The 19,248-nt window shown below is 37.1% G+C and overlaps 1 protein-coding gene across 5 annotated transcripts in view; it reads left to right on the forward strand.

Moving 5' to 3' along the window:
- The window catches only part of SOX6 (SRY-box transcription factor 6), a 369,248-nt gene that overhangs the window by 73,762 nt on the left and 276,238 nt on the right, over positions 1 to 19,248 (forward strand). The gene's annotated exons all lie outside the window — the stretch shown is intronic.

Consider the following 19,248-nt stretch of genomic DNA (forward strand, 5'->3'; position numbering starts at 1 on the left):
CTTCACCAATATTTTTAGCTTAGCAGTATAAATCTAATTGTACATACTGTATGATTCCCAACATAGAGTCCAACACTGAAAAGAGTAAGAGTTATATTGAATTCATTTTTCTTATTTACATGTAATTATATCATGTAATTGTAATTTGAATGAGGATTAACCATAGGTATCAAATCTGTTAACTGTTCAAATGTTTTTGGAATAAGCTGCTAATTACTTGAAATGCTAAAGAATATCAGATGGTACAAAGAGTTATAGATTCAGTTTTTTCTTTACAGATAATAGCTCTTGTCATATTTGCAACACTTGTCACATAGTAACTTGCTGTAGATATATCCGAGTAGCTCAAATGTAGGTAGGATTAGCTTTCAAAAATATGGAAACAAAGACTGCAATATTGCTGGGCCCATTACATGAATAGCTGCTCTTTCATGTGCTTATGCAGGATTACATTGAATGGAAAATAATATTACCACTTTTCCTAGTCACCTAACTATTATGTAGTTGGTGATGGCATTCTAAAAAAAAAGAAAGACATGACCTCAGAGCATGTATTTCAAAGGAGCTGAGTAAGTCATACATCTCTTCATGTCAAGAAAATGGGAATAAAAATCACATTTTATTGAATGCCATCACCTGTCTCTCTCTGCTGTAAGAGAAGATGACATTCTGTAAGAATAATTATTCCACTGGAAGCAAATTTATTTGCATGCCATGGAGCATCTCAGTTAATCTTGCGTTTGAACAGTGGACTACATTCAATAGTTGACTGGTATGTTCCAGTGTGGATCAAAACAGGAAAGGGGAGGATATACCATTTTGCCATGAAGTACAAATCACTTCCCCGAATTTTTCTCTGCTGTATTTAATGTCTGTGAATGAACTCTTGTTTTCTCTGACAGAGCAGTGCTCTAACAAGAATAATATTGCTGTAAGTGCCCTGCCATGTTAAAGTTGCCGCACCGTTTATACTATAGCAATAAATTGTGGCAGTTGATCCTTTTCCTCTGCTGTCTACATGTTCCTTTCTACTACAATTTAGGTTTTATTTTTATTCAGCTGCCTTTTACAGATGGAACTGATTGTTTGTTTCTAGAGTGCTGAGAGTTTGAGAACAGTAAACCTTTTGCAGCATCATATAGTACCTATCACCAGGCTGGACAGTTTAACAACGTTTTATGAAACCACAAAAAACTATGTACAGATTACATTTAGGGTCTGACTAAAACACATACAAACAAGGAAATATGAGCTCCTTCTAGGCCTTGCTCCATGTAAACATTTATTCCAGCTTATTTACCCCATAGACCATAATGAATCCTTCAAACGTATTACTTGGCCTGTTTTTGTCTGCAAAATGTCTCTTGAAACACCTGTGGTCGAGTTCCAAGATGAAAAAGAAAAAGTCTTAGTTCAGTAAACTGAAAAATAACCAGTTCTATTTTTCTGTAATTGCTCTTAAGTTAGAGAGTTATCAATGCCTGACTGTAAATAATTCAGTATGTGTGAATGGAGGATTTTCAGCAATCTTTCAGCCTGTTGCTGTGTCCAAAATTTGAACCATTCTTAACTCTGCTCAAGTAGCTATTTTTTTTTTCTGTGGGAAGTCCAAGATGAAGAATAATTTTTTTTTTGGTTCACTTTTTATTATTTTTTTAATTTAAATTTTTTTCTAGATCATGGACAGCCAGAGCAAAAATGTGAGTGTCGTAAGAGATCTTAGAACAAAAGGCATCATTCTAATCATTGCTTTGATAGATAGCTAATATAAAACTTGTAACTCCAAAAACTTCCTTGATAACTCCAAGGAAAAAAACACATGTACTTCATTAGGCAGTAAATGAATTTGTGAAGTTTTTCTGCTAATCACATTGGCCTTTGAAGGGAACCTTCTAATCATTTGTTTATATAGAAATTGCAGAGAGTTCATGCTAAATACATCCGATTTGCATAATATATTTTGGCCTTTTCTAATTGTTTGGATGTATCTGTTATCTGCTTCAAGCCAAAAATATTTATTGACTTTATGGGCTCATATGGGATGTTTTAAATGGAAATTCTTCATAAAGATACAGCTTTCACATTTGCAAAAGCCCATGTTTTCCTTTTGCAAGTGAGAATCCCGTCTTTGACAGGGAAAACTTGCATTAAAATCCAGGGTTTAAAAATTGAATGAACAGTCCTTCCTCAAAGAAGGAAAACAAATCAAAAGAATAATTTTTGTCTCATCAAAATTGTGACTTTAAAGTTCTCATTTCCAAATGTTTCTGTTTCTATGACTCTTAAATGCAAGATTTGAGACTCCTTGAAAATGTACGGAAGAGATGAGATTCTTCTTCCATTACTCAGTCATGGCTTGAACAAAATATCCTATCCCAAACCCCAAAAATCCCATGTTTGTAAGAGGCTCTAAGAGGTGGGTGGCATCATGGTGTTCTGCCATGAAGCTAAACTTCTAGAAATAGAGAAACACCATAACAGCAGAGGTGCTTGTATTGGAGCATCTGATTAATTGTACTTAAATATTCCAGTTTAGAGAACAAAGTTCTCCAAGAAAAAGATACACTAGCTCAGCCCTGGTTGCTTCATATCCTTTTGGCTCATAGTACAAATTCAAGTAGCTACGTGGAAGAATCATGTCTGAAAGCCATACATGCCATCAAGCAAGTGAAATATTGTTTAATTTTCCCCAGAAATGGAGGAATAGTCATTAGATGCCGTAGAAATTAGACTGAATCTGTGGAATGGTATGCTGCAAGGCCACACCTACAGTGGACAAAGAATTGAAAAGCAATGGCTTGAAAAAACAAATATGTTTATTAACTGAACAGTCTCCTAAAAGGGATGAAACACTGTAACAATTCTCTCAAAACTTTATTTGCTCTGATAAATATGGCTGTGAAGTATTTCATTTTGAAAATGTCCAGCTGGAGGGAAGTGCTATGGTTTCCAGAAGTGTACTTGCAGTGTTTTAGCTACCTTTGAGTGGTTAGGCCTCATTATTGTTAGAAAGCAAAGGATCTGGCAGCCAAGCACCACCTCAGTTTTGAAATAAAATTTCAAAAGGTAAATCTCTTAGCTGAGGGCTGTGAATCTTATGGGCTTTTTACTAGTTATGGGTGTTTGAGAGACTATTCCCCCTTTTACCAAAAGGTGAATCTGATTCTTCGGCTTGTGCCAAAATATGAATTTGAATTGATGACCTTTTCCTGTTTCTAAAGAAAGTGCCCCCACTCGGGGCTTCCACTTTGTTCTTTGTGGGATGTGAAACTTCTGCCTGTTGTATGAAAAACAGATCTTGTGCTGATTCCTTTGTGTGTGCATTTATGAGATTTTGATGCTTGTAATTGGTCACTTGGTCCAAAATGCAAGTGCAGTAATGGTGGTGTAGTACATCTTGTCCTGATCTCTTATTTAGTGCACAATTATCCAATAATTCAAAATTGTTGAAGATTCTCATGTTGCAAAGGAGCCACATAAATGGTGTAAGGTACAAGGAGAGTCCTGAGTTTCTTGAGGCATTGAATTTGGCCAGTAGTTGTTCTTTTTGGTGTAAAATTAGTTTAGTGTAAGAAGAATTTTTGCATCACAGAATGCAGCTTGTGAACATTGCATTCTGCAGGATGTCCCGAAAAGGGAAATACAGCAGATTATCAAAGGAAATGATAAACTTCCTGCAATTTCCTAGACATTAAATGGGAGAATTCTTAGTACTATCACACCAGGCTCCATTACGTTTAGGTGATTGAAAAGCTTAAAATTTGCACAGAGAAAGCAAAAAAAAAAAAAAAAAAAAAAAGAAAAAAGATATTTTATTTAATTATTTTTATATGCATAAAGGAACCTCCAGAGACATCTACTTAAAGCTGTGGGAGTTCTGAAACAGGCAGTATCTTTCTAACAAACATGTGACAGCCCTCGAGTTTGCTTCAGAGACTATGTCTGACAAAAAGAAATCATTGAGAGTAGTAAACTTTTCAAATACTTACTATTTACCCTTGAGGACATCATTAGTCACCAGTGATGTGGCTACTTTGGGAAGAAAGAAATCTTGAAAAGCCCAGGAAAATATTTTTGTGAATTTTAGACCAGCCTTTTTTGGGTAGTACAGCACTCTTAAAGTTGATTTACATGCTCCCCCATAAATAAACTCTATACAAGACCCCTTGCTCGATTCAGTCAGGCCTGTGTTTGGGAGAAACTTGACACAATAAATAAAAGCCTCCGTTGAACCAAAGAATATTTTGGTCCCATGAAAATTAAAAGATTAATGGAATTTTTTGTATTATAGATGTAATTAATTTTACACGTGCTTATAAAATATTGGAACGAAATAATTTATAAAAGCCCACAAACACCATAAGCCCCAAAATACAATGGCGAATAATAAAAAGGGAGGGAGGGGAAGTCCATTACTGGGAAAAATAGCCTGCACTCGTATTACAAATTGCAGGTCAGTTTTTTTCCAATAGTAAATTTTTAAATATAATTTCTTTTTTTGAAAACAGAGTTTTCCCTGAAGTTAAAGAAATCTTTGTACTTCAGGACCTATTTTTCCACTTAAAACTGAGTTTGGCAAACTTTTCAGCAAGTCCATGGTAGAACTTATCTAAAAGCTTCTCAAAGAGAAGGTGGGAACCTAGTACCTCATACCAGTGAAGGATCTAGTAATAATTTAATTAATCTGTAGATATTAACAAATATTAATAATCAGTCATACCTGTCCAATGCAAGGCAGGCTTTGGGAGGTATGAAACCCACAGGAAAGGGGACAGGGTTCATTTTTCATGGCCCACAGGTGTCTGTAGAGGAGCCCTGCCACAGGAAGGGATTTGCTGCTCAAGGACAGGTCAGCAGGGCTGGAGAGCTCTCCCACACTGGTGTTTCTCGACCAGCTAGATGAATGCCTTGACAGTTTTCCCTGGTTATTTTTCTTAGGAGTTGAAAATGAATGCAAATTTTAATCTCTGGCTTGCTGATATGCTCTGTGTTGCTGATATTCTTACTGCTTGGACAACTGGCTACTGACCATTACACTCTGTGATAAAAGAGCCATGGAGAAATAGGTGTGTTATTTTTTTTCTGAGCAGTCTTTGTTAAAATTGTCCTTTCATCTCCATGGTATCAAAAGGGCACTTTGTAACAAATAAGGGAACACAGCACCTTTAAAATAATCTTGACTTTTAATTAACCAAGTGTAACCATTGTGACTTTTATTCCTTTATCTCTGAGTTCTGAGGTACCGGGAACCAGTTCTCTATGACACAGATTTTTTTGTTGTTGTGGTGCCTTAATGAAACGTGCCAAATGATAATGTGTCTTGTTAGAAGTGGAAATTGCATTCTGAGTTATAGCCTGTCCCTCATATCATCCTCATTTCATAAGGAGGGGAGACTGCTTGGCCTAAATCTTTCTCAAAGGGAAAATTTCAGACCAGAAAGGCTGAGAGTGGTGGATAGAACTGCCTGTATGTTAATCTATGTAATGCTGAAAGAAAGCAAAGTCTATTTAAAAATAAGATTGTGAAAGTTCATTGGTGCTGTGGTTATTGAAAGAAATGTGAAATGGGATGAGATAAAAGGAAAATGGACAACATAAAGAAGACCTGGGAACTTGTGGGGGGAAATTTGTTTTAATGAGTAAGATTTAGGCCCAGCAGTAATTTCTGGCATTTTTTAAAAATTAAGTGCTGCTATATTTTAGGTATAAAATATATTCTAAACTAGTTACCTGGTGTAAGAAAGATAGTAAACACTGCTCTAAAATAATAAGCCCCACCAAATTGGTGTGGTCCACTTAGAATCAAAGCAAAGCCACAACAAAAAGCTCCTCCCCCTCCATTTCTCTAAACTTTCATAGAGTAGGAGTAGAGCTTTGATCCTCACGAGAAATTCAAAAGTCCTTGGTGGGAGTAAGGAAGACAAATGTCTGAACTAGCCTTGCTGTTTAGGCACCGATTTGGAGCTGAGGGTAGGGAATGGCAAACAGCAATCCTTGAAGCTTGATGCCAACACACAAAGCTGTAGGAGACTGCATGTGAAGGGCAGGGTGGTTGTTCTGATGGTAGAATGTTTGAGGATAGTGTGCTGACTGAATGAGATACACATTAAATGCCTCTGGAAAACTGCAACTGGCTTTTCAAGAAAAAATTGGCAAACATTTGTGATCCATACTGGAATGGGAGGTGCCATCTCCCAGTCCCTTAAGGCTCTGCTGCAACTCAGCTGAATTTCTCATCTGTCAAGAGAGAGAAGATGCATAAATGAAGATCTGTGCTAGGGGCTCCAACCAGCAAGGAGAGAGGGAGGTTGGTGAGGGAGAGATTCCTCTTCAGCTTTGACAGTACCAGGCCTTCCCAATGTCTCTGGCAGTTCAGCTATTTAATTTGGAGCCGTGCTCACACTTCCAGGAGATGGAACATCTGGACACTTACATAGCCAATCAAAGAGTTAATTGTAAAGCATAGTGAACCATTTCTTCATGTTGTTTTTTCTTGGCTGCTGTGGACCTCCAGCTAAGGAGGGATCCAGTATTTGAGTTCAAATACTGACATACCTGCCCTTTTGTCTCTGAAAACTCTGTTTGGCTGACATTGTACTTGTACTTTAGATTTTAAGAGATTCATCTGTGTTGGCAGGAATTCTTGTTGTGTAGCACGTTACTTTCCAAGATGGTTGAGATCCCCCATCAATGCCTGCTTATCTTTAGGCTTCCAGTTCCTTAATTCTCTCCAGGGATGATTAGGCAAGCAGCAGTGTTCACTGTTGTTTCAGGAAAGAGCAATCTAGGTTTTTGGAAAGCAGAAAGTATAAGGTCTGCTCATTTCTGCTTGGATTTGAAACTACCATAAGGCTGCATAGATACGGATTTGAGTCAGACCAAAATACAGTTGCTCATGTTCAAATATATACTTAATGCTTTTAATAGGGCCCTGAGAGATGATCTGACGAGTACTTAGCAGTGGATTCACAACATTACCATTCCATGTGAATCACCAAAAGGGTATCAGATTCACATAATAATATTTTCTACTCCCTATTCTCCTTCCAGCCTGTTAGGTGGTATGTTTAGAAAGTAAGTTCTTGATAAAAAGAAAACTAAGAAGGTGGTGTAGGTTAAATAACTAGTACTACTTAATAATTTCTCTCAAGTTATTGATATCCTATGGTCTGCTGAATATTTTGAGCACATGTCCAATGAAAACAAAAGGTATAAATGTATACACATGATTTTAATGTGTTAAGTCTTCTGGTTTCAGATCCTGAACATGAAAACTTAAAAATGAGTTCTTAATTATGGTAGCTTAAGCTGTAGGCAAGTACAAACCCTTTATTTAAAATTTGTTATTATAATTCTCAATATTTTAACAAATTATTTATCAATATCTAATTATTCCATACCCTTCTGAAAATACTTAATTTTTCTTTACTGTGTTTAGGATAAAGTAAGTTCCTATGATGATTGAAGAAAAGGGTTTTATTTTGTGTGCAGTATCATGAATTAAAAACTAATTGATCTAAATTCTGAAACATAATTTTTGGCATTTGTCAAACTTATAGGAGGCAAAGCAATATGTTGGAAAATTGATTTCACCTGCTACAAAGAATATTTCTTATATTTTTTTTTAAAAATCCTACTTACTGTACTGTTTAAAATCACATATCCTATGTCTAGTGTATGAAAATTTGTGTGCAATGGTACTGAAATGAAACATGGGCTAAAGTGGTTTAGCAGACTTGGAAGTAGGACTTAGAAATTAGCCCCATGTTGCCATTTATGTGTCATTGGGCAAGCCACTTAGCACATCTTGTCTTAGCTTCCATATCAGTAAAGGTCCATGAAATGTCCATTTTACTGTTGTAATATAGGAGTGAAGATCTGCAAAGTGGTTTCCCCAGAGGTGCCAGACATTACTGAAATGGACATTATTGGATTCCTATTCTTCCTATTGCATTTGTATCCCTCAGCTAAAAGTAGAGCTCCCTTGAACTGAAGGTTTCATTGCTCCTAAGTTTACTTTCTAAATAGACAATTCACATGAAAGTTAGAGGACTGAAAATATTTCATCCCTGTGCACTGATAGTAAATTCAGGTCAAAATCATCCAGACTGATTGCTGTATTAAATCAGTCCCTGCAGTTATTACAAACTGTGGGCTTTTAAAGGTTTAGATGTCTGTCCTTCAGGACAAACCAATCAAAGGAGATTTGAGTATCTCAGTATGGGCCAGAGATTAATTGTGGTGTTTCCCTGAGTGCCTGCATGAAAGTCCAGTGGTGAAAGCCCACATGCATGTTTCAAAAACTCCAACTTTAAGAGGTTGATAACTTTTAAGGCTACAAGGTCCACAGTAATTATTTAGTGTGACTTGCATAATGGAGGCATAGAACTGTCCCTAAAGTCCCCTAGCTATGGCTGGAGGGCTATATCTTTGTGGGATGTAGCCTGACTGGAAAAATTTACAGTGACAGCAGATGTACCAGAATCTTTTGTTAATTTGTTTCAGTGTTTAATTTATCTCACTTATTAAGCTGTGTGCCATAATTCTAGTTTGAATTGGTTTAATCTAACTTTACAGCCATGCTTGTCTGTATGGTTGAAAAATCCCCTGTTATCATGTTTTCTTTCCCCTGTGCATACTGCTAGTTTCTGATCTAAAGATTTTTTTTTCCCCTTTAACAAATTTGATGGAGTAAGCCACTTGGCTGCCTCACTGCAGAATGTGTTTTCCCTTATTTTAATCTTCCTCATGATTCTGTATTAGTCTTTCATAATTGTAAGGGAATTCTGTGGAGAGGTAGTAGTACTTGTGCTGTCACCAAGTCTATTCTACTGAAAACTTCCCCTCTTTGCAAATGCTTCTCTTCCTAGAAATCTGATGCATTTCTCATGTGAGTGCTGCAGCTTTCTTATATATTGCTTATTTGCTAAGTTAGAAGGAAGAAAATTCAATGAGTCAATCATTTGAGGTCCAGTTACGTTTGTTTTCCTGTAAAACATATTTGATCCTCTTTTAAATAGAATTATTTTTATTTTCTGTTAAGTCCAAAGGAATTCAGGTTACTACATTGTCTGGTGTTGCAGAGTTTATTCTTCCTCACAGTATCTGAGATTTCCTTCTTGCATTAAAATGGTATATAATAATATTGAGCATTTTGAGTTTGAAATAATTATAAGAGGTTGTGAAAGTAATATGCTTCACAAACTGAAAAGTTTTCAACCAAGTAGAGAAAATTGTCAGAGAAACAACTAATTGATCTCTGCTCTTTTACAGCTGTGTAATGCTATGCATTACTAAAAGCTCCTGTTAAATTAATTAATGATTTCAATTATGAACTTTTCTCCAAAATGTTATGATTCGTATCAAGCTGATAATGCAGTGACCTGGGAGTGTGAAATCTGTGTTATGTACAGAGTCGCCAGTTAATTGATTCACAAATTATTTAAAGTTTGTTACACCCAGGGGAGTGCTCAGATCCATGACAGCTATTTCTTAAAGTGTGCAAACTCTCTTTTCTTTTAAGATTGTGTTGAGCTAACAAGCATGATAAAATGGTTGCAAGCTGGATATTGGCAGTTTGTAGTGCACCAGTTAATGTATTCAGAGGATTTCTCCAGGGTTTTTTTTCCTGCATCACAGCAAATGCCTATATGAAAAAAAAACTTTTCAGGTATCAACAAGAAAAGGTTAATGTCTTGTCCAGAAATTAACTTTAGTCTATCTTTTTATACCAATTCCTTTTGTCAACTGTAATGTTTCTGTTTAGCTTTCTTTATCACCTGTTATCACACCTGTAATTTCTGATAATTGCAGAGTAACTAGTTTCCTGTTAAGGGAAATACTATGAGGGTTCCTGAAAAATCTTCTGAGGTTTAAATATAGATTATTTCATACAATATTGTGGAAGGCTTCAGTTTCATAGTACAGATAAGTGGGAATTACACCAACCTGTACTCCAGAATTTAATGGTATCACATCCTGTATTTCACAGACTTTGTCATGTCTTTGTATGTACAGAAGCTTGAACAGGAATTTTCTCTCTTGCTACTGATGCAAAGAGACAGGAGGGGATGTTCAGTGTAATTCTGTCTGATTTTAACATCTTAGTTCATGAGTTTCACAACAATTAAAAATTGAAATGTACAAAGAATAATATAGAAGGAGGTATTAAAATAAGTTAAAGTACTGTTAATATTTTATAAACCTTGATTAAATTTTTATAAATGTTATTAAGGCGCAGTTGGGTGGACTTGAATGTTGTATAAAATGACCACTTTCACAAACGCTTCTGTGAGTGCCAGGTCTTTGCTGAAGGGACAAAGGGACTTTGTGGGGCTCCCTGGGTCTGAGGACAACCCAGGAGTTTGAGGTGTGTTAGGAGAGCTATTTCTTGCTCTGGAATTCATGCGATAGGAATATTAACAAACATAAGTTTTCTCTGATTATTTTTTTCTTTTGTACTATCAAAACTATTTGGGATCATGTGAAAATAGAAAATTATTTTAGATACTGGCCGTTAAATAGCAAAAAAAAAACCCAAAAAACACGGTGGTAACTGGCTATTCCCCTCATCTTTCTCACTCTTGGAACATTCTGCTGGCCGAAAGGTTTAATTCTCTTGATTATCAGTCACTTTTCCCTTTCTTTTTCTTGGATAATCTCTCCGTTACTAAGACCAAATAAAACAATTACAAATGAATGTTCATCTTGTGTAATGAAGTTGCACATGGCTGCAGGGCCCTGAGAAGCTGCCTTGAAAGGGAGCAACTTAAAACTAATGTCTGTATTGTATAAAAAAAATACCATTTCAAATACTGAGTGACTGCTTCTGTTTCTTAAAATTAAGGAGCCTATAATCTCAGCACCATTAACAAGTGCTGTCATTCAGATACACAGTGTCTGGCTGATTTAAATAAAATGAAATGAAGATAGTTGTTTCTGGTCCCTTGGCTTCACTCATTGCCATAAACATATGCTCTGCGTCCCGCTTCTTTCCATCTTATTTATGACTTTAATTTGTTGTGTGGGCTGCGCTAGAAATTAAATTTAATACAATTCTCCAAGGGACCCTGTCATATAATAACATGGTAATTTCTGTGTATCCTTTTGAAAAATGAGGAAATTAATTCTTCCTGACATGTTCTAATTATTCCAGTGTGAACGGCAAATCCGTTTTTCCCAGCCCCTGAAGTGTTATAGGCAAATGGCTGCTGTTCAAAGCTGAGGTGCTAATGCTGACCAGCAGTGCGTTTAATTTGAAACATGAGCAGACACCTTTCAACACACCTTTGTAATATTGGAGTACTTTACAGAAATTAATTCACTACTTATTTGGCAGCTTAGCCTGGGGGTTATAGTTTTTATTCATCAATACTATAGTCATGTTAGCACAATGTTTCCTGCTTCCTCCAGTGCTCTGTGCCTGCGAAGCAAAATGCAGGCTGAGAAAGGAGCAGTGGTTTGTTTTAATGGACGTATTTTTAAGGTGGGGACATGGGTACCAGAGAAGTGACAATTCCATGTTGTGGTGTATTTACAGTTTGGGAATAGGTACTATAAGGCCTTCAGTGGTTAACAGTTTCTCCTGAAATTACAGGGAAGAAATTATTTTAACCAACTTCCCGTGGCAGAGTTCTTCCTCTCGAATGCTGGCCTCTGTTGTGAGAATCCAGTGCCTGCTTCCATTTCTACTACATTGTTGAGTTCTAACTCAAACCAGAATGCATACGCTGTAAATTTAGGATTCCATAATATACTTGGCATAGGTAGATTTTTGCCAAGGAGAAGGCAACAAATTATCAGTATAGGCGCTGAAACTCGCACAAGTGATTCTGGGCATTTATGACTTTTGATATATTGCCTTTGGGAATTTCTATTTTAGTGTGTTCATTTTGTGCGGGACTGCCAAGTGAAGTCCTTCAAGAGTCCCAGATTTGTAATACACAGATGTTGTCTTTGTTAAGTGTTCTTTCAGAATTCAGATGCGTGGAAGTATAAAAGAAATTTCAACTATTCCAAGAAAAAGAATCTGACAGAAGGCACCAAGTGGAAGAGTCTGGAATAGTTAAGATTTCATTTACAGCTTTTCAGCCATAGATGTAAAGAAGAAAGGATAGTTTTCAGACATGTTGTCGAAGAACGGGAATGAGGAATTGTCTTAAAAACTTTGCTGACTGCTTAGCTATAGGGAGAAATGTGGTGGAGTTTGTGGGGCTTCAGTTAAGGCAGACAGGGCATGAGGTCCATCAGGCTTGGCCAAACCTGAAATCTGAGTTTCTGACAAAAGAGGGGAATGGATAGAGAGGTATGAGAGGTGAAAGGGAGCAGTGGTTGCCTGAAATGGGGTGGAGAGCTGTGAACAAAGGATATTAGCTAAGGCCAGAGAAGATCAGATCAGGTTGAAAGTCATTATGTGTTTGAGTGGAGCAGTTGCAGTAGACTGAAAGGACAGAAATTAAATTTGAGGGGATCTTAGAATATAGAACAGAAACCCAAGTTAGAGTTGTAGAGAAAGCTTACAGGTATAAAGAAGATCAAGGTAATTGGTTATTGAGTCAGTGGAATCATACAGGAACAAGGAGGGTTTATTTTATGGCAATGCCAGCAAGTGATAAAGTGAAAACATATTCTTCTCTTTACACATGGGAATAGTTTTTGTTAACAAGACAAGGAGTCAGTGTTAGAGCAATGACTGGAATTACTGGACAACACCTCAGTATGAAATTCATTATACAACATCCTTTTTGTGATCAATAATTAACTGAAAGTGTTCTTCTCACTCTGAGTAGTTACTTACATTGAAATAATTGAATACAGAATGAGAAGAAAGAAATTTTATATATTAACTTCATAAAGAGAGGTTTTAAAGAATAGTTGAAATTTCTTTCAGACTAATTCATAAGAAGTTTGAATTTCTTGAGGAGATCTTATAAGTGATACACTGTCATAAATACTCTGTGCAATCTTGCTCAACACACTTCATTCAAGGAGATTCAGAATGAAATCGAAATAGTTTGATGACTGGATTTTGTTTTAATTTGAAACAGTAAATTTTGGCATTAGGGTTTTCACTATAAAGGCAGAGTTCTCCCTGTGGAGCTCTGCAATGGAAGGAGGAATTACTTCCAAAAGATTGACAGTCTTCTGAATCGTTCCAGTGGTAAAATATGTAAGATGGTGGTCTGAGTGCCTGCTGAATAACAAAATGCCAGCACACCATAAAAAAAAAAAAAAAAAAAAATGGGCCCATAAACTTACGTGCTGTTTCTGGTCACTCAGCGCTCAGATAAGCCTGTGACCCACGAGATTTATGTTGTTACTTAAAAATTAGTATGTAAAGGACAGAAAATACAAGGTGAAACAAACTACACATATAGAAGCATCAAAGGAGGGTTCAGCAGAGCCAGTGAGTGCACAGCAGCCACAGATACCAGGAGGGACATTGACTGAGTTCTCAGGATTGTTACTGCTCCATCCCTTCCATATGCCTAAAGGAGCTGAGTGTGAAGGTGCCTTCTTTTTCCCAGAACTGGAGAGATCTCCTGGATGCTGGGAGATCTTGCAATGCCACCTAGATCTCCCCTTTCCTCAGGCTGCCTGCGTGTAGCTGCTGCCAGCACGGCGGTGGAAGCTGTGGCCAGCTGTCTGAGATCTCCCAACATCTGTTGCTGCCTGAAAGCCTAGTTCAGATTCCAGTCTGTACACCAGGATTAGCCACATTACTCATCATTCACTGTACTCTCCTGTGCTATTCTCTACGTCTTCACCAAGGCTTCAAGGCTTTAAACACTAATGGTTCTGCAATAGTACAATAGTTTACTAGGGACTAGAGAGGGTGGTAAGAAGAATAATATAAACAAATTTATTTTTTCTTTGTCCACTGTCACGGCAGTAATACCCATCTCTGTACAGAACTTCAGAATAAAAACCCCTAATAATTCCGGTAGTATTTAGTGCCTTGGCTTCTCTGTCTTCATATCCATCCCTCTGTTGTAATGTTTTTCAGTCATGGTTTTCTGATAATTCCCCAAAGATGAAGTTCGTGGAAAATTGAAAATGAAAGGAGGAAGTCTCTTGTCTTGTCTCTTGTCCAGCCTTCTGCTCGCAGCAGGGTCAAATGTGAGCTCTGGCAGGTTACTCAGGGCTTTATCCAGATGGGCTTTGCCCATCTAAAGGTAGAGTCAGCACAACCTTGCTGGCAGCCTGTCCCACTGCTCATCTCTCCTAAGGTTTTCTTGAAGGGGCACAAAAGTGGGTATCTAGGTGGTAATGTATGATAGGTTTTCGAAAAATGGGTTGCCTTAGTTACCAAAAATGTGCAACAACTTCTCTGCTGTCCTTTCTGCCTTTCCTTTTTTCATTTGATACCTCTAGGTAACGTTTTTGTAATCTCTTTTCAGTGGGGAAACACCTCAGCTCTAATTCTGCAGTAACCATTTTGGCTCCACTAAAGTGTATGCTGTTAAACGTAAAAAGGCAAGCTAAGTTCCAGCAGTGAGCACCAGAAATTTAGCAACAAAATTTAGCTTGTGAGTGTAGTGCAGTTGAAAACCCCCGAAGGCTGATTTTCTTCCTATTACCCTTCATGGTAAGGCTTTCAGAACGGGAATACACACAAAAATAATTATTTGTGTTTGGCCTGGGCTTATGACCTTCAGTTTTTGAGCCTTCTTCTTTCCCTGTACTAGTAAACACTGATTTCATAATTTTTTAGGGTATTTTTTTCCCTGATTTGTTTATTTATTTATTCTTCCCCCCCCCCCATTCCTGGGATTGGATTGCAAAGGAAAGATTTAATTAGAATGGAACCTGTCATCCCAAAGGCCTCTGATTTGAACCCAGCCAAGTAAATCACAGCACGTATTGGTTACATTTGGACAATTAGATTTTCTGTGTTGTGTTAACTGATGGATCAGATCCACAGGGGTGTCCACAGGACCCACAGACACCAGCACTGCCTGGAGGCTTTTTGGCCGCTTCAGAGATGATGTGAGGCTTGGAATGGAAATGGAACTTGATCTCTCTGCCCACTGCTGCCCCTGGGTCAGGGTCGGTGCAGACTGGTGGGGCAGATGAGGAGGCCACGGCCAGTGGTGTGTCTGTTCTCAGCATCAATGGAGCCCTTTCAGTTTCGGAGGCTGTCAACCTGGCGTGAGCAATAAATTTACTTGTGGGCAGAAAACAGAAAAGAAAGCAAGACTGCCACATCTGTGTTGAAAGGTCTCTTGTTCATCAGAAGAAGGAAGCAATGTAGGAAATAGAGGAGGCAAGGTCTGAATAATTGCTTTTTCTGGGCTAGAAATGCAGTAACTTCTCTGGCAGATGAATGAAGAGTTGTTTGTCGCTTTTTCCCCCCCTAATTATCTTGAGTGCATTGTAGATATTTTCTGTGGCGAACCTTTTTTCTGTTTATCCAAGAGACATCACTGACTGAATAATCAATGAGCCTTTTTCTCCTTCATCTATTCAAGCATAAGACTGGGAGTATTGAGTGAAAGAAATCACAAATATTTTAGAACAATTTACAGTGTTTCTCTACTAGGTAGTTGAGGGAAAAAAGTTCTTAGAGGTTTTCTGATATTCTCTTGATGATTGCTACTTTTGCTGTGTGTTTGTAAAAATGCATACTTTATAGAATTAAGATACCCAAAACATTAGTACTGAAATATCAGAATTAAAACTGATAATTCTAAGACATTAAGTATTCACTCATCCCTTGCTTTTGTCCTCTGTTCCTTAGTTATATCCTTTCTTTATTCTACCATGGTCTAGAGTCCTCCTGTCTTTTTATTTGATTTTTTTCATCTCTTAAATTGATACAAGGGATTTATATAAAAAATGGACAAAAGTCCAATAGCAGTTTGAATTCTTGTGTCTTTTTTTCCTTAAAAAATAAATTTACAAACTGTAGCAATGTTACAAGTTCTAGAGCTGCTTTTATTCCTAAGTCCGTCCTTACATTATATTGGCAGATATTGCAAAAAGCAAAACTAAAACCTAGGAAACTCAAACAGATTTTTTTTTTTTAGTTTTTTTTGAGGGACTATTGAGAGATTTTTAAGCAGCTATCATTTTTCCTATCACTTCAGTCATTGCGGCTTTTTTTCCCAAAGTATTATTTAAAGTAATACTGGCATTTTATTCTGTGAAAAGCTATGCATGTTTTGCACATTTTCTGTACAAAAGTGTCTTACATACAAAGTTAAAAAAAATCAGATGGAAGTAGAAACGCTACTTGCTACTTGGCAAGCTGCTTTTTCTTTTGCAGCAAGACACAGCAGTGGATGCACTGGCATTTCTGATGTACTGCTCTTCCTAACTTCTGTCTTGGTTCTGAGAACTTTTGGTGGCTGCTGTGGTGCCCAGTCTGACACTGCTTTTAGCAGGCTTGTGCTGCACTTGCTGCAGCTTTGCATTGCCCAGTCCCTTCTCTAGGTTCCCAAGTGCCCTTTCTCATCATGTAGGCTTGATGTTCCCAGTTCATCTGTCTGTAAATTTATACTGGTTTTGCATTATTTCACTTTGGTCACTGAGCCATACCCTTCCCTGAGTCTGAGTTGGCATGGCCTTTCCCTTAATTCTGTATCATAACACTGTGTTATTTTTCTGCAACCCAGACCTTATTGATGATTGAATATACTGAAGATGTTTTCAAAACCCCTGAAGTAGGACAAACAGAAAAAAAAAAAAACCCTCTCTGAAATTATGCAGTAGAAGTATGAGCTGCAGATTACATTACTTCTGGATCATATTTATTTGCTGAATGATGGTGCAGAAGCGACTTCAAATTTCTCTTTGTTGATTTAAAAGCACAGTTCTCTTGCAGAGAACTAAATAGTCACATGGAGTTCACTGAGTTACTGTGGCAAGAGGTATAAAGTAGGCAGAATAGATGTAGAAGTGTGAGGTAAGGGTTCATAACACTATGGCAAAACCCTATGCATATTAATCCTCCATGTACCTTCTTGCTAGAGAGTAACTCTATCCACCATTTCTGAGACAACTTCTTGCTGAAATAATTTTATAGTTTATGCAAATTATCCTAACAGAAATGATTGTCAGATTACATTGGATGAATGCCTATGGCTACTAATGTTTATTGTTACTGATAAAAAAAAGAAGTTAATATAGAAACTGGTCAAATAACATGAGAAATTCAGGGAATTCAGCTTGGTCCTGGCCCAAGCTAGGATTGAATAAGGCTGAAGCTAGGTAAGGCCTTGCAGGATGTCTTTATGGGCCTCTGCCTAGCTCAGTCTGCTCTTGAGGAATGTCACAAAGGGAAAGAGAAAACTGTCCGTGGCTCTTTTTTTCCACAAGCTGCTTCAGCCTGAGTGCCCTTTCTGCCTGTCAGCTACAGTGTGGGAGTGAAGTGGTGCTGGTCCCATGTGAGTTAGAGCCCGAGATCACATTTTGAATCAATAGTCTACAGGAAATTGGATGCTCTTTAAAATCCAACTGAGACATAGATAGCAATGCTTCTGATAAACATTGCAGAATTGTGGCCATTTTACATTTGTGCACACACACACACCTGAGACTGTGCCGTGAATCAATTTGTGACCCCTTTGGAAACATGTTAGTAAGAACAGGGTCACAGTAAAACAATTTGCTTTGTTGGTAATAACAAGGTCATGGTAAAGCAAGTTGCTTAAAGAGCCCAGCAGTGAGATGTGAGGATGTGTGTAGTATACACCTGAAGTGAAAGTGCTTGCAAAGATGTGGGAACATGAATTAAACATCATGTACATAAAGGAGTAACCCTAGGGAGAGTATATGTGACACTGTTACAGGATTTGTTTAGCTCTGGAAACGTCTATATTTGAATTGGCAGAAATTGTGCAGAGATCTCCCAAACAAGTAACCTAGTCAAGAGCAATAACCTAAAAGTAAGTAGGAGGACTGTAGAATAACATGATTGTTTAGTTAATGCAGTTTTTAGTATAAATAGAGTTTCAAGTCAGCATGACTTTAATGCTGACCCTCCCAGCACATGAAAAAAAAAATTAACACTTGAAACTAACAGCATGTTAGCAGCTAATTCGTGCATTATTTCAGTATCATTCATAAATTACTTTTGAATCCTTTGACTTAAGAAAAAGAAAATCCCACAAATCCTACTTTTGGTCAAAGCATAAGACCATAATTAACTCAGCATGTGCTTTTGAATTAAGAACATAGTGTTCTGAGCTTTCTTAAAAAGCTTTTAAAAATGTTGGGGGAATACTTTCCTAGAGCCTTATTGACTGAGCGGAGTTTAAGATTTGTCACATATGAAGTGATGTTAATTAAATATTGTTATTCCTTTCTGTCAATCAAGGAAGGTTAAGCTTTTTTTGTTACTTGAACAAAAAGATAAGTGAAACAGGTGAAAATATATAAAACAGCTGTGAGGAAAACAGGAGGAATAGCATAGTAGGAATTTAATTAGTCAGAATTTATGGGGGATGCAGGAGGGTTAGGTGCTAATTCCAAAGCATTGCATTTTTTGCAGTACTAATACCATTTGAATATTTTTTTACTTTTTGGCTAGGTATCATTTACTTAATGAATGTAGAAAATAAATATAGTGGCAGAGGGCCAGTTTTTGACACATACATATGCTTTACTTAAAGTCATATTTGCAAACTGATGTTTAATATGGCTGTCACTGAAACCTTCTTTTTATTAAACCAAAATGTTGTTAATCAGAATCCCATTCAATGATGGCTCAGGCTCTTTCAGATGCTATGGGTATACTTTTAAGCTAAATGAGTTATTATTTTTGTATTAGGTATTTAAGAATTGCTGATAATCTCTCCCCAAACTGTGAATTTTAAAATGATTCGTGCTTGTCTCTTTATTTCTGTCAATGTGCCTAAGCCTATGGGTGTGTAATAGGTGGAAGAACGTCTTCAGGACAAAGCTTTCTAGAACTTTCCTTTCTGGAAAAAAACGAAAATTGGAGTCTAATTACACAACTTGAAATGCTGGTAATTAAAATCCATCAACAGATGTAATATCTTCTTCTATATAGCTATTACAATTGACAGTTCTAAGGACAAAATTGAGAAGCAGCCACAGACCTATATGATAATAGCTAAGTTATATTGTTTCATCAATGTGTTAGGCTTGGACAGTGTATAATTGCAGTCAATATTCAAACTTTCAAGGCATGAAAAGCACACAGGAAGAAATGTGGAGCTTCTTTTACAGTTTCTTCTTGTTTTCTGCTTAATGGGGGAGAAACTTCTGTGTGAACAGAATTAA

The sequence above is a fragment of the Zonotrichia albicollis genome, chromosome 6, assembly GCF_047830755.1.
Source record: "Zonotrichia albicollis isolate bZonAlb1 chromosome 6, bZonAlb1.hap1, whole genome shotgun sequence".
Lineage (NCBI taxonomy): Eukaryota > Metazoa > Chordata > Aves > Passeriformes > Passerellidae > Zonotrichia > Zonotrichia albicollis.